Raw genomic sequence first — 16,108 nt, 5'->3', positions numbered from 1 at the left:
AGGGGATGCTGGAAGCACAGGAGGCAGAACCAGGGCTGCATTAGGAGGGAGACTCGTTTTGAGATGAGGCTATGAGAAGCATGACAAACTCCCAGTGGGGTCTTGCAGCAGATGGGCCTGAGCTGTTCCTACGGCATGGACTGGGGTCGGCGAGGGGACAGGGCTAGAGGGCTGCCTGGAGCACCCCTCGAAAAGTCTCCAAGCCAGAGGGGAGCCGCTGGGCTTTGTCCTCACTGGATGAGAAGCGTCTGAGGCTAGAGGAAAACATGGCCCATGAGACCCATAATGAAGACATGCCTGGGGTCCAGGGTAAGGCAAGACTGAGGGCAGAGAAGGTTGCCATAAACTGTGGACAAAATTGAAAAAACTGAAGACTAGGGCTATGGTGGTGACTGCACAGTATAAAGGGAGGGGTGGAGACTAGACACAAGCAGACACAAGGGACATGGCCAGGTAATGGATGAAGGAGGCAAGGAATGGAGAAGCGAGCCCTGCTCCTTGCATGGGACTTTGGTGATTTTTGTTTGTTTGTTTAAGTAGGCCCCATACCCAGCATAGAGCCCAACGTGGGGCTCTTGATCTCATCTGAGCTGAGATCAAGAGTCAGATGCTTAACCCACTGAGCCACTCCGGTGCCCCTGACTTTGGTGATCTTCTAAACAAGAACCACTTTGGTGTGACCATGTTTGCCGTGATGATGGAGTGGCCGTCTGAAGAATTGGGAAGCTGGTCTGAGGAAGGGGTTGAGGAAAACTCTGCATATTCTTTGTGAGACTGAAGTGATGTTAGGACATCCACTGGAGACACCACAGAGACGCCACCATAAAGGACCCATGGAGGGGTGCCTGGGTGGCTCGGTCTTTAAGCATCTGCCTTCAGCTCAGGTCATGATCCCGGCGTCCTGGGGTCAAGCCCTGCATCAGGCTCCCTGCCCAGCAGGAAGCCTGCTTCTGCCTCTCCCCTGCTTGTGTTCCCTCTCTTGCTGTGTCTCTCCCCCACTGCAGGGGGAGGGGCTGAGCATGATGGGCACTGTGTGCCACGTGGGGAAGGTGGGGGGGGGCAGGGAGTGGCTTGTAGCCACGGTGAGGGGCCACAGCGGGGTAGGGGTTGAGATAAGAATGCACAGATCCAGCCCAGGGGAGGAGGGCTCGAAGTTAAAATGCTCTTCTCCTTAACATAGTTTTGAATATTTACTATTAGTATGTGCCAGGCACATACTAACACCCTGTCATATTAGAATGTGAGGCACTCGATGTTGTTATAACAGCTTTATGGTGGGAAACAGACCTGGGGGGCTTAAGTGGTAGGGATAATTTTGAACTAAGAACTGCCTGACTCCCAAACCCACATTCCTAACCACAGCTGTGGCTCTGCCCTGGGGAACCTGACACTTGAAGCCCAGTGATGCTGATATAACGCTCATGACAGGGGCAGAACTGTGGGCTCTAACAGGGAGATACCAGGCTGGGGAGCCCATCATGGCCACTGTGGGAATGGGAACAATCTCCATATATTTTCCAGAGAAAAGACTCCAAGTGTATGGGGTATGGAGTGTGAAGGTTTTCAGAAATGAGGGAGGGCTAAGAAGGGGATCTGCCTGAAAGTACAAAGTGGGAGAGAAAAGAGCCCTACAGGGCTGGGAGCCCTGAGCTCAGTTCAAGTGCAGGGTTGTGACTTGGGCACTGTCCATTTTTCTCTCAGAGTAAGTCTTAGGGTGAGAGAAATCAACCCGAGGCCCCAGTGAAGCCTCCAGAAATGCTGCTCTGTGTTCCCATCCAGTAGGAAGCCTTCGCAGATGACTGTGGTGGGAAGTCACTTCGACTCCTCCTCACCCTCCGTGCTGCCTCTGCCTCCCCCAGGCCCTGGAGCGCTGGGAGCAAGGGGGGGACAACTTCCTTGTGCATAACACTGAAGTCAGTGCCCTGGTGGGGAGCACTCTGGGGGCCATAAGCAGATGTGGGACAAGGTGAAGCCTAGGGAGCATGGAGCTATGAGGTTCTCCCTACCTCCCATCTCTGCTCCTGGGAACATGTGTCCCCAGCTGCCACCCATGTACCTTCAGGCCACAGTCCCTTGTTCTATTGAGTGGAGCACACCTGGATCAGTTCTACTAGACTGGAGCCCTACTGGAGCCCTACTGCAAGCCCCAGATTTGAGGGGACACACCCTGCTCTGGGCCTGAGCTTCTCTGTTGGCTCAGGTTTCTGAGGCTGTTCCACTCTGGGACACTCACTCTGATCCCTTCAGTTTGGCTGTCCCAGGGATGCTTCACCTGTCCACAGACACAGCTGAGAGGAGGGACCCCCATTCAGACTTGCTGTCTGGCTGGAATTCACCAAGCATTCTAGGGGCTTCTGTTGCCCCTGTCCTCCTGCCCCTGCTGTCTTGAAGGCCCCCTGGGGAGGGGTCGGCACAGTCCTGACCCGCACCTTCTCCTGACCGTGTTGGCAGAGATGGGTCCGTGGGCAGGGTGAGCCATTCCCTCCTCACAGATTCTTCTTCGGCTGACCAGCTCCTGCCGTCTGTCCTTGCAGACCCCGCCCCACCTTTCCCGTTCATCCTCACATTCTCTGGCCTTCCTGGCTTAGCTCCACGCTCGCTCTCCCCAGCCCAGCCTCCAGCTTCTGTAGGACATTCAGATTTCAGCATCACCCCTGAACAGTGCCCCACACAGAGCTGGTATTTACACAGTGTGACTTCTCACTCTCCTTAAGAAAGCACACGCCACTGTGCCAGCTTTCCTAACGTTCTCTGTGGATATGTTTTCACTGCTGTGCTTTTCCGGAGCATGATGGGCCCTGAGGAGAATCTATGCAGCAAATGACTATGAGGAGGATCTTAGGCTAAGTACTGGGCAGAGCAGGCCCCTCAGACCCTTTCTCCTCTGCCCCGGGGCCACACAGAGAAGAGCAGTGCCTACCCCCAGCTCCCCTCCAAAGCTGCTCTCTGGACTGTGGGACTGACAGCTGGTAGAGGGGCCAGGGTCCCTGACAACCGCCCTCTGCCCCTGCTCTGATTTCAGACCCCAGATCTGAAGGTGATGCCTGATCCTGCCGCTAAGCTGGCTGCTGCCCTACATGGAGAAGAGGGGCTAAGGGCAGGGAGGGCCCCTGGATTTGGGGTAAGTGTCTTGTTCTGCCCTATACCAAGGGGACACTTGGAGAAGGGGTGCCTAAGTGGAGTATTCCAAGGGCAGCAGGTAAGAGTGTACCCTGGATGCCAACCCTATCTCCTGTTGCCTCCTGAACCACATCTTCAAGCTACTTGGTTCCTAGAGGATATGGCCAACAGAGAGGAAGGGAACACTGAAGGCGAATGTGGAGGGTGCATTCCAAACATACAGAGGAGCCTCTGACATGCTCTGTCCTTGACAATGGCAGAGGCAGCTGCAAAAAAACAGGGGCCTCACGGGAGAACCCAGAGTGTTGAACCCCTCCAGCAAAGCCAGAAGAAGCTCCTCGGTCCCTCCCCTGCTCTCCAACTTTCTCCTCCCTCTTGTTCTTCATCTTTGCCTGTGTTAGTCAGCAATCAGTTCCTGTTCCTGCTCTAGATTTCTATTTGGAACACAGGTGACTCCTGTGGGAGTGGCCTTTGTCGGGGCTGCTCCAACCTTGTACCCAGCTGGCTCCAAGCTCCTGGGTCTATCCTCCAGAGATCTAGCTGCTGGTTCATCTCTGCCCTAGTGACTGGTTCCAGCAAGTCCTGGGGTTTCCCAGCAGGGGAGACTATGGCAGCACCTGCCCAGGTCCAACCTGCCCAGAGCCCCCAGCACCGTTTGCACTCTCCCTTCTCTCCTTATGCCTCCTCTCTGCCTCCTCAGCACTAGGAAGCTCATTTTCTAGAAGCATCTGGCTTCTCAGTTGCACCTACCTTCCACCTGGTCACACCTGTCTCTCTCCTCACAGGGAAAGTTCTGTGGTGCTGATTGCCACTGCTGCTGTCCATGCCCCTCAAACAGTCAGTGAGGAGCTTGGAAAGGGCAGTGCAGTGTGAGGTAGGGGAAGTGAATATTGATCCTGTGTGAAAATAAAATTCAAATGTACACAGCCTTGCACTCCATCCTGTCCACATTTATAGTTATGTTCGTTGCCTTTGTCTCATTCAGTGCCCACTGAATCCAGAGACAAGTCAAGGCTGAAATCCAGCCTGTGCTCCGCTTGCTGACCCTGGAGGCTTAACATTTGTATTCACCAAGTCAGGCTTCTGTGGGGTTGTACCAGCTCAGTGGAGAGTTCTTTTTAAAATTCACACCAGGGGGGGAAATGAAAGAATAGAATAGAATAGAATAGAATAGAATAGAATAGAATAGAATAGAATAGAATAGAATAGAATAAAATAGAATAGAATTAAATTCACACCAGGGGGCAGCACAGGCTCTGGGTGTCCCAACAGGACACCCCTGTGTATGTCGTGCAGTGTCTACACTCCATGTGCCAGGGGACGAAATGGAGACCAAGGTCAGCCAGTTCATGGTACAGCAAGGATCCAGCCTCAGGGCCTTTCAGTACAGTTTTTGTACTGAAGCTCCTCTCTCTGGGTCAAGAGAGCATGGACAGACGTTGCCTCTGCCTTCTGGGGATTCCTCCAGATCCTGCTCAGATATTGTTCCTAGGGGCGGAGTGGGAGACACGTCTTGGCACATCTGTGGCTATGGAGTTGGCACCAAAGGGCATACCGGTGGCCTCCAGCCTCATGGTGAGGATTCAGGACTGTTTGCCACATGGGCCGCATGCTGTCCATGGGCCCTTCCTCTCACTGTGTCTGCAGTTGCACAGTCCAGGAGCTGGGATCAGGAGGGTGGGAAGGGCCCCACTGTATCCCTTGAGGGGCCTGGGAGGTGGGATCTGGGGGTGGAGGGTATGCTGGGTCTCCAGCCAAGTCAGCAGAGCCAGAGGTCAGAGTTCATTAGCGCATGGGCCAAGACCTCAGTTCTGTCCTCCTTCCCTGGGGTCAGGGCAACCAGAGGACTGGGAGGCGACTTTGCCCTTCCTCAGCTCTCCAGGTACCAGCTACATTATCAGGGGAACACTGTGGTGGTTGGCTTCTCCTTGAGGCTCTGATGTCCCCCACCAGGCCTAGAGGTTGTTCTAGGAGGAGATACCATATTTTGTCCTGGGAACTAGATGGTGATTGCATAGGAGAACAAAGTCTGGGCTTCTAGGTCTCACAGGTCCAGGCACTAGTTGACAAACAGAATTCTGAGACAGCTCTAGTGTAGGGCATGTCAGGTTATGAGGCAGAGTTGCTGCTGAGCAGTTACTGAGCTGAAATCTATTTGGTTTCGTGTTTGTTTGTTTATTTGTTTGTTTGTTTTAATTAGCCACAAACTTGTTTTGAAACTCTTAACCTTGGGTTCCTGTGAGGCTGGCACATACAAGCAGCAGCTTTGCCTGCAAATGCTGCCTCTGTGGTCCATTTCCTCCACTGTCCCCATCTCCTGGAGGTCCTTCCTCCATCTTTGTCACCAGCACTAGAGCATCCCAAGAAGCAGAAGAGAGTTTTTTGCCTCAGGAGTTGAGGGGTGGGCAGGTAAACATCATGCCCAGTGGTCCAGGAGGTTGGCCAAGAGCTCATCCCTCGGAAGGCTGGTGACTCTAAGAGGAGATTCAGCTGGTTGTCTCCCTGACTACTTTCCCACCTGGGAGCCATAGAAATAACCCTGGATTAGGAATGGGCTGTCTGCTGAGAGTCCCTTTCTGCGATTGTTTTTACCTCTCTGGGCCTCAGTGTCCTCAGCTGTCACATAAAGAGTTGGATTGATAACCCCCACACCCTCCTCTCTGGCTTTCTGTGAGACTCACTCGGTGTTTCCCAATCCTCTAACCTCTGGGTCACAATGGTCTTGTTTCACTCTAAGCAATGATCTTGTTACTTACCTCACAGAGAGAATGGTGACAATAAGATGCTATCTGTAGCCTTTCCCCACTCTGTCCAAGATGTACTGTCATTTGCCTCTATTCTTCCCTGGAAGCATCAGTGGAATAGATGTATCTTTCCTCCCCTGGGGACCCCTTCCATATCCCCTGGGGATCTTACCCTCTCCCACCCCTGCTGGTCACCTCCTTCTGAGAACCATCTTCTCCCTTTTCTGCAGTTTTAAAGACAATCCAAAAGCATCCAACAAGCTCAGACTCTCCTATCTCCATCCTAGTGCTGCTATAATGGTTCCCTCCTTCCCAAAGGCGTCCCCTTTTCCTGCACCCCTGCAGGATTTTTTTCATTATCAATGCGAATGCTGAAGTTTTATTTTCCTGCCCTTTGGGCATTTAGGAATTTACTGGGCAGATCCTTGCTGCTCTCTACTTACTCAGTAGGCTTGTCAAGAGTTTTTTTTTTTCCCAGTCACAGCCTCCATCCAGCCTCCATGCCCATTGCCCTCTCATTTTTTTTTTTTTTTTCCTCTTCTGTCTCAGAAATTGGCCATTTCTGCACTTGCTCTACAATGTGGCTATTATCCTGGGCTCCATTGCCTGCCCAATCGCCTATTCTGTGAATTTCAGTCCTGTTCCAAGGACATTTTTCCTAGGGCTCTGGGGAAAGGAGGAGATGATATCTGCCATGGATTTCCTCTGTTGTTCTGGAAACAAGCTAGTGTCCATATATGTTGCTTTCCAGATGAGCTTCCAAGAAAGACGATCCTTCTCAAGAGAATGTAAATCGTGCCAGCCCCTAGGCAGCTCACAAAGGAAATGGGTAGGATCTCTCTGCCTGACGTTTTAGGACCTCAGGGGTCCATCTCAGGGATCCAACTAGGCAAAGAGGTTTCATCTCCTTTCCCCTGGTTGGTATCTCAAGACCCTATACCCCAGGATCCCAGCCATGAAGCATTTGGTCTCCATGGTTATGAGTCATTCCTGAAAGCAAGAAGTGGGAAATCCCACACCCACCTTGGGGGGGGGGGGCATCAGAATTTACAATATTAGAATCCCTTCAGGAGGGCCTCCAAAATATGGATTGGGATTTCCAAGGTATCCGTATATCTATGTGTAGAAGAAGGGTCATAACAAGCGTCACAAATCATTATTTCTTTGGCTTTGTCCCACCAGCACCCAAGGAGCTCCATGGGCCTCACAAACTTTTGCAAGTGGGACCTTTCTTATCTTTTCTACACATTCTTGCTTCTGCCCATAGTAGAGGACACTCTGTACAGTTCAGCCGTTTCAAAAGGGCTGGTGAGGAAACAGCCACCCTTCACTCCACTTCCTTATTACCTCTCCTGAGGAAGAGCTAAACTGATGGTGGCTTACATAAGCAAGCAGTGTGCCCTTCTCCTTCCCTTGGGCCATCTGCACTAAGATATGGTAGGTTCAAGTGATATCTCTAGTCTCTAGCAATCAGGGCAGGCTTCTGCTCTATTCATCCAGGTTTCTGCTCTGGGGGCGGGGTGGGGGGAGGGGAGATGTTTCACCTGAAACTTGCTGTGTACATCAGGTCAGCTCTACTCTGTCAGTTGCCTTCAGTTCAGAAAGGAGGTGGTAGAGAGCTTGTTCTCCAAATCAGCACTAAGAGTGTGAAGATGACCTTGGCTTTGATTCTGTCTGTCTCCTCCTATATAGTTCTCAGGTGTTTAGAACCCACTAGGGAAGGAAAGAAGTGATTAGCTCCTTCTGTGACTATTCTGTGGTAGGAAACATTCCTCTCTCCTCCGTGACATGGGGAGAACTGCTGGCCCTGCCAAGGCTGTCTGAAGATGAAAATCCTGCTGGTGCCACCACTGCTTGTGACCACAGATGTTGGCACAGATGTGAAGCATGCCCATCTGAGCTCTGCTGTCAAAATCATTCATGCCATCTCTTATTTCTGCAGAAGCCAAAGGCCTTGACTTCCACTGCCATGGGAACAGCAGGTACCAGCTCTCAGGAAGGCTTGTGTTCACACATACTACACTTCCATTTATTTATCTGTTTATTATCATATTATTTTAAAATTTAACTTCATTTTTGTGATTCCCTTAAGTACTCAGGACCCTTTGGAGTTAGATTGGAGGAAAGGTAAGGACAGTGCCATGCAGGAGGCCTGGGAAGTCAAGATTCTTCTAAGACTGCTTGTCCAACTGGTCTTGTTCATACTAGGCTTTTTAGATAATGACGGGTGAGTCTGCTTCCTTTAGGCTGGCCTCCTTGCTCTTCCAGAATTACACAGAAATTTGAATATCTCATTGTTTTTAACACAAGCTGTCCCGGCTCTATCTTGACTTTTCTGCCCCATAAGACAGCACATGGAGAAGCTATGGTTCTTGCAGTGAAATAGAGTGAAATGCAACGAATTGCAGAGATGTTGCCCGGCCAGATATGAACACATGGTGCTGAGCAGAGTGAGAAGCAGAGTGAAATCTGTATCACAGGATCATCCGTGCAATAAAATGTTATGCACGGAATGTGATGATACAGATTTTAATAAGAATGTACACAGATCAAGAGCTATAAATTGAGTCTGTTAGAATGGGGAGGTACATGGGAGTGGAGGGAGTACAAAAAGAAGTAAGTAAATAAGTAAAAGAACAGTGGAGCCAGCACAGACCAGTGGTGAAAATGCCCCCTGACCTCCGGAAAGGGAATAGGAACCTTCTCTTCCTGTGATTTGAAAAAGGTTAGAGATGAAATAAACTCTGGGTCCTGGGATTGGATGGTACAGCCAAGTGAGGTCCCAAACAGTGGAACTGTAGAACTTAAAACTACTTTCCTCGGTCTCTCAGGAAGGAAGGATCTTGTTGCTGGGCTGTGGGGCCACTGCTGTAGCGAGAGGGTAAAGGGTGGATGTGCAGAACTCTGAAACAAAGAGGAGACAGACTTCTCCATAAAAGGAAGGCACGTTGCTGCTGGAGAAGTACAAGTAAATCTCCAGGAGTTGGGAAAACTTTGTGGGGGAAGGGGAGAGGAAAGAGGAAGACAGTGAGAGTTGACTTAGTTGGATGTATGTGAGAAAGCACTGATATGTAGAATGTGCAGGTTGCTGGGGCCCAAAAAGTGAGTACATTTGCATAAGGAGCCCAGGAACATTCTGGGAGGAGAGGAGTAAGATCCACATTCCTTCTGGATTTTAAATCAGGGTTTTAAATTTGGGTTTTAAATCAGGGTTCCCCAGGACAACTAGACCAAAGCCAAATAAATCTTCAAGCATATAACATAGGAGAGTATGTTCATGATCTTCTGGTAGGGAAAGATTCCTTTAATGGGGTAGAAGAGTATCAGCCATACAGAAAAGAGTAATACATTAAAAGTTAAGAACTTCTGGGGTGCCTGGGTGGCTCAGTGGGTTAAAACCTTTGCCTTCGGCTTGGGTCATGATCCCGGGGTCCTGAGATTGAGCCCCACATCGGGGTCTCTGTTCCGTGGGGAGCCTGCCTCCTCCTCTCTCTCTCTGCCTGCCTCTCTGCCTACTTGTGATCTCTGGCTGCCAAGTAAATAAATAAAATCTTTTTTAAAAAAAAGTTAAGGGACGCCTGGGTGGCTCAGTGGGTTAAAGCCTCTGCCTTCGGCTCAGGTCATGATCTCAGCATCCTGGGATCGAGTCCCACATCGGGCTCTCTGCTCAGCAGGGAGCCTGCTTCCTCCTCTCTCTCTGCCTGCCTCTCTGCCTATTTGTGATTTCTGTCAAATAAATAAATAAATAAAATCTTAAAAATAAAAGTTAAGAACTTCTTTTTATCAAAAGACACTAGTTAGAGGGTAAAAAGTAAGCCACTGAGGAGGAGAAAATGCAATCAACAACCAACTCAAAAGAAAATGGGCAAAAGATCTAAACACTTTACAAACAGGATTTCCAAATGACCCACAAACATACGAAAAGGGGTTCAGCCACATTGGTCATCAGGAAAATTCAAATAAAAAACACAATGAGATAAAAGACAAAACCCGACTATATCAAGTGTTGGCAGAGCAACTAGCAAATACACATCTGGGCCAATTTAAATTGATTCCACTACCACAGGAAACAGTATGGCATTGTCCCCCAACAAGGAAAATTCCATATGGAGCAGCAATTTCACTTCTAAGTACATAAACAACAGAAATGTGAGCACTTCTGTAACTTCGTTTGTAACAGGCCTAAACTGAAATGACCCCATGTCCATCAACAGTAGAATGTGTAAACCAATGGTGGTCTCGCCATATAATAGCATATTCCACAGACTAAAAAGAAATGAGATGAACATGCACAGTTGTTGAATAAGGAAAGAATGTACAGTCACGGGGCCTCTGTATTTTCTCAAATGTAACACTGAGTCCAATTAGCCAGTCACAGAAGAATATGTATTAGATGATTCCATGTATGTGAAGGTAAAAGAAAATATGCAAAAATAAAACCATAGTGTCTAGGGGCTTACCAAGTGCTTGGATGGTAGAAATAGAAGGAGAAGCAAGGCAGTGGCTGCCATGGCAGTCAGAATACCAAAGGAGTGGTAATGGGGAAAAAGGGTGCATACTGTTTAGGAGGGAAGAGTCATGGGCTTTTGGGGTGTTGGTGATGTCTGTTTATTGACCTGGGTGGTGGCTATCTGAGTACTGATCTTGATTATTCATTGTGTTTGCTGTACATTTTTGTTTGGGATTCTCCTCTGTATGGGAGCTGTACTTTACAACTGAAAAGTTAATAAGCTACTTTACCTTAATACCAAAGGATATGCAGATGCCTGGAGTGGACCCACTTACAAAACTCTGGTAGTCATACTTTGTTGTTGTAGTTGTTACTTACGGATTGGTGGACAAAAGCGGTGGCTCTTTATTCTTTGGCATTGCAGTTGGAGTCACCTTTTTTTCCTCCATCTTTCTGTTGGGACTTTTTAGCACCCATTTGCAGCTAGGAAATCTGGCTCTGAAAGAGAATTCCAGGAGCTGGTTACCTACCTAAGGAAAATCATCCATCCTGACTAAGTTCAGAATATACATTAAGGATTCATGTTGTCTACATGTGGCATTATAATCTATAAATGCTGGGGCGTCTGGGTGGCTCAGTCGGTTAAGCATTGGACTCTTGATCCCAGTCAGGTCTAGATCTCAGGGTCGTGAGTTAGAGCCCCACGTTGGGCTCTGTGTTGGGCATGGAGTCTACTTAAACAAACAAACAAATAAATAGAATCTTTAAATGCTGCTCCAAAGAGTCTGTAAAGAAGCCAAAGCCATCCTCCCAGAGTGGAAGAATAGCTCTGTATCGACCTGGTAGTTTATCGTGATATCGCATGGCTGCAAATGTTGATTCTGTTGGTTTACATTGGATCTCAGATCCAGGGCTCTGAGACAACTGACTTTGAAATCAAAATCCCTAAATATAAAGATGGTAAATCATTCTTAAAGGTTATGGGGCACCTGGGTAGCTCAGTGGGTTCAAGCCTCTACCTTTGGTTCAGGTCATGGTCCCAGGGTCCTGGGATCGGCCCCTCATCGGGCTCTCTGCTCAGCGGGGAGCCTGCTTCCTCCTCTCTCTCTGCCTGCCTCTCTGCCTACTTGTGATCTCTGTCTGCAAATCTTTAAAAAAAAAAAAAAAAGTTGCATGGTCTAGGATTCTTGGATGTATGGGCTTGCTTTTGTGTTTGCACTGCATGATAAACTGTAGAAAGTAGATATGGAAAAAGAGTGAATTGATTGGTTTAATACTTCTTTCATTAGGAACAACTGACCAAAAAGAAATTCCTCTGTGTCTTTGTTCCGGTCACATCATGTTTATATGGTATTTAAGGGAAACTCCATAAGACAGGACTGTTATCAATTGTTTATACATCTTAACTAATGGCCCGGAATACTTCTTATATTAAACTTTGGGAGAAAGTGATAAATAATAACTGTGAGTCTGCGGGGGCAGATTAGCTCGGGTAAGTTTATAAGCCATCACATTTATGAGCTATTTTATAAAACTCTGAGATGTACTTATGGATTATTTTAAAATAAAATATCCTATTTGTTCTTAAGTGGTATATACAATTTTGTACAGTTCAATTACTAACAGTTCTGTTCTATTGGAGATTTTTCTGTAAAGGTTGAAGTGAGAGTAGGTTAAGAATAGGGTTTCTGGGGTGCCTGGGTGGCTCAGTGGGTTAAAGCTCTGCCTTCAGCTCAGGTCATGATCTCAGGGTCCTGGGATCAAACCCCGCAATGGGCTTCCTGCTCAGCAGGGAGCCTGCTTCCTCCTCTCTCTCTGCCTGCCTCTCCAACTACTTGTGATCTCTGTCAAATAAATAAATAAATAGATAAAGAATAGGGTTTCTGGGGGTGCCTGGGTGGCTCAGTTTTTAAGCCTCTGCCTTCAGTTCAGGTCATGATCCCAGGGTCCTGGGATAGAGTTCTGCACTGGGTTCCCTGCTCAGCAGGGAGTTGGCATCTCCTTTTCCCTCTGTCCCTCCCCCCACTCATGTGCACACTCTCTTGCTCTCTCTCTTAAATAGAAAAATCTTTTATAAATAAATAAATAAATAAATAAATAAATGTCTATCCTTCATCCATCCTGCTATCTCTTCAGATAAGGACCTGTTTCCTTTAGGACCTACCTGCTCCAAACAGCCATCTCATCTCCCTCCACCCCAAAGGGGTTGTGGAGGGTAGTGGTGAAGGCCTGTCTGAGTCTGAGCTCCAGGGCTGCTCCACCTGTCCATCTTACACCTCACCCTGCCAAACATGTGTTTGGCACTGAGGGTGACAACTGCTTCACAACAGGCAGGGAGGTTCACAGGCTGGATGGCTCCAGGAAGAGGAAGTGAGGGTGTGTGTGAAAGGAAAAAGGGAGGGTGGGAATGTCTCCAAACTTCAGTTCTGTTCCTGAATGGCTTACCCTAGCTGCAGGTCCTAATCAAAGGCTCTCTTTGCTTCCTTCTCTTCTGCGGCTGACTCTTCCTGGGGGCGAGCCATCACATCCCCCACAGCAGCCAGCAAAATGAACAGGAGCCACGATCTCCCCTTCTCCAAATAGCCCCCGCCTTCCTATCCTGACCTGGGGCTCCTATCAGATGAACACTGGGAATACTGTGGTCACAACATTTGGGGGTGAAGATACCTCAATCTTAAGCCTCTTCTTGTCCTTCTTGCCAGAAGTGAGGTCAAATATTCCATTATGATTTGGGATCAGAGGCAAAAGACTAGCCCAGTTTGTGCCAGATCAGTCAAAATGCATAGCTGGTTGACAAGTCCCATGTTTAAGGAAGACATTTTACTCACTTTTACTAGTATAACTTTAACAATTGCAGCTAAATCTTACATGTAGTCAAATGAAGATACCAACTTCTAAAAATTGTAGGTGCTGTGACATTTCTAAATTCTTTCAATAGGGATACATTTTAAAATGTTTTCAGGTCAGATGCCTGGTTAAATATAAGACTGATTATCATGAACCTAACATACCATTTGGGGCTGAAATTAGATATTTAACAATGCTCACATTTTCTTAAACAAAATAGAAACATCATTCAAAAATATATACTTATTTGTGGAGAAAATGGAACAAACACTTGAAGCAGAACTTTTCTGGGAAATCTGGGTCATATAGTTGTATATTTTTTAGAGGATTCAGGTTACATCAGCAGAACCCAAATTGTCTAAGAACTGAGTGTTTCCACTTTGCTTTATGCTGGGCAAACCCAAGTGCTTCTGCTGTTCTGGGCTAAGGTAAAGCTGATGATGGTTTGGCTTCAAGGGCAAAAGAAATGTACATTCTTTACCAGCTACTAAAAATTCAAACTCATTGTATCACTTTTAGTTAGTAGTGCTTTTATTTACTTTGATTTTTTATTTTATTTTATTTTATTTTATTTTTGGAGAGAGAGAGAGAGAAAGAAAATGAACGGGAGGAGGGACAGAGGGAGAGAGAGAATCTTAAGCAGGCTTCATGCCTAGCACAGAGCCCAACTCACGACCCTGAGATCATGTCCTGAGTTGAAATCAAGAACTGGATGCTTAACCCACTGAGCTACCCAGGTGTGCCTAATTAGTAGTGCTTTTAAATGGAACATCCATAAATAAGAATAAGACAATTTTTCAACACAGGTAGTTGTTGTATTCATTAGGGCCTGGATTCTTATTAATTCACAGAGCCATTACCATTTAGTTTCTATTGAGAACCAAGTAAGTACCAAGTACTACCATGAGGTTTGGGGAAATGGAATACAAACTAGTTCCTGACCTCACTGTGCACCCAATATAGGAGGTAAACAGATATCTTGGCACATCAGAGCATGGTTGGTGCTGTAACTGAGGAGTAAACTGGGTTTGGAGGCTAAGCACGTAAGAGGAGTACCACCTCCTAGTCCAGGTGGGACAAGAAGAGCTGGAAGCTAAAATGCACCAGCCTTCAGCCAGGGAAACAAGACCGAGAAATGGCATTCTTTTTATTTTCTTTATAATTTTTTATTTTTTATTAACGTATAATGTATTATTAGCCCCAGGGGTACAGGTCTGTGAATCGCCAGATTTATACACTTCATAGCACATACCTTCCCCAATGTCCATAACCCCACCACCCTCTTCCTACCCCCCTCCCCCCGGCAACCCTCAGTTTTGTGAGATTAAGAGTCTCTTATGGTTTGTCTCCCTCCTGATCCCATCTTGTTTCATTTATTCTTTCCTACCCCCCCAAGCCTCCCACGTTGCCTCTCAACTTCCTCATATCAGGGAGATCATATGATAATTGTCTTTCTCTGATTGACTTATTTCGCTAAGCATAATACCCTTTAGTTTCATTCACGTCATCACAAATGGCAAGATTTCAGAGAAATGGCATTCTTGACAGAGGAAACATCATTTGTGAAATCATGAGACATTTATGGAACTTGCTTTGGTATCTCTGGGGCTCAGACACAGTGAAAAATGACTGGTAGGAAATAAAGATACAGTTAAGAGCGAAGGCCAGAGCAAGAGATCCCTCAATGTCAAGCCAGGGATGCTGGAGCCAGTCTTGAGGACAATGAAGAGCCAATGGAGGGTTTTTCTTATCCTTGTTTTCTGAATGAGACAACCCTCTGTGGCTCCTAGTTTTATGCAAGGAGCTCAGATTGAGTTCTTGGCCATGTCCAGGCCTGAAACATGATCTTCTGCTACATAGGGTTGTTAAAACTCCAGCCTCTATGTTTCTAGACTCTCCAGTCCCTCATCATTGAGTATCTACTTTGTGTTTGGCACCTCACTGGGTAATGTTGATAGAAGATTTAATATGAAAAGTAAATTGATTAATGTAGTATTCTGCTATAATGAATAAACTCCAAAACTGCAGTCATTTGATACCAGGGTCAACATCCTACCACCCACAGGCCAAATCCAACCTCTCCCTGTTTTCTATAGATATTTATGGAATGTGGCTGTGCTCATGTGTTTATGTAGCATCAATGGCTGCTTTCACACCACTATGTTAGAGTTGAGGGGCTGTAGCAGAGACCACATAGCCTGCAAAACCTAAATATTTACTCTCTGGCCCTTTACAGAAAAGGGTTGCTGACCCTGGACTTAATAAGATAGAAGTTTATTTCTCTTTTATGGAAAAGCCAATTAGAGGCAGAGAGTAGTTCTTCTCCACAGAATCACTCAGAGATCAATGGGGCTGATGGAAGCCCTCCCACCTTCAACATGTGACTTCCAAGCTAATGCTGACACTGACATCTGGGAAGCCAAGACAGGATGGAGGGTGTGGAGGATGACACGGGAAGGTTTTATGGACCCTCCCCTGAGAGGTGTTTCTGGGGTGAGGCTGACTCAACCTGGAAAGGGAAGAAGTTTTCACTTGGAATAGATTCCAGAATTTTTATTGTTATATTGGACTGAACCAGTAAATTACTAAGATGAGACTATACTGTGACTGAAGGGGACTAGCAGGCTTTTCCTGCCTACAAGGAATCCCATCCAGTTGCAGGGCTGTTCTGTTGTCAGGAGCCCCACCTTGAGACCAGCACAGCTTCTGGAAGCTAGCAGTTTCTATAGCCACAGTAGTGGCAACATGAAGAATATGCTCAGTGCTTATTTCATTTACTTCTTCCATGAAATCTTGAGTGGGGTCCTCTGATTGGCAGAGCATATGCCTATGTTCTAGTGTGGGGGCGGCAAGGATATCATTATGGGGCTAGAGACTTGGGGTTGGAGGGGTGTGGACTCAATGGTTGGAAATTCTCCAAACATTAGAAGAGTCTTCAAAAGTTGCC

The 16,108-nt window shown here is 47.2% G+C and overlaps 1 long non-coding RNA gene across 2 annotated transcripts in view; it reads right to left on the bottom strand.

Annotated features, from left to right (window-relative positions):
* Positions 1-16,108, bottom strand: part of LOC309866769 — a 226,260-nt gene that overhangs the window by 101,227 nt on the left and 108,925 nt on the right. For both annotated transcript variants that reach the window (XR_014312794.1, XR_014312795.1), the window contains exon 3: positions 10,693-10,812. This is a non-coding gene — a long non-coding RNA (uncharacterized lncRNA). The remainder of the gene's footprint in view (positions 1-10,692; positions 10,813-16,108) is intronic.

The sequence above is a fragment of the Mustela nivalis genome, assembly GCF_964662115.1.
Source record: "Mustela nivalis genome assembly, chromosome: 6".
In the NCBI taxonomy this organism is placed as follows: domain Eukaryota; kingdom Metazoa; phylum Chordata; class Mammalia; order Carnivora; family Mustelidae; genus Mustela; species Mustela nivalis.
Note: the sequence above shows the minus strand (reverse complement) of the source record. Positions and strands in the feature narration are given on the sequence as shown.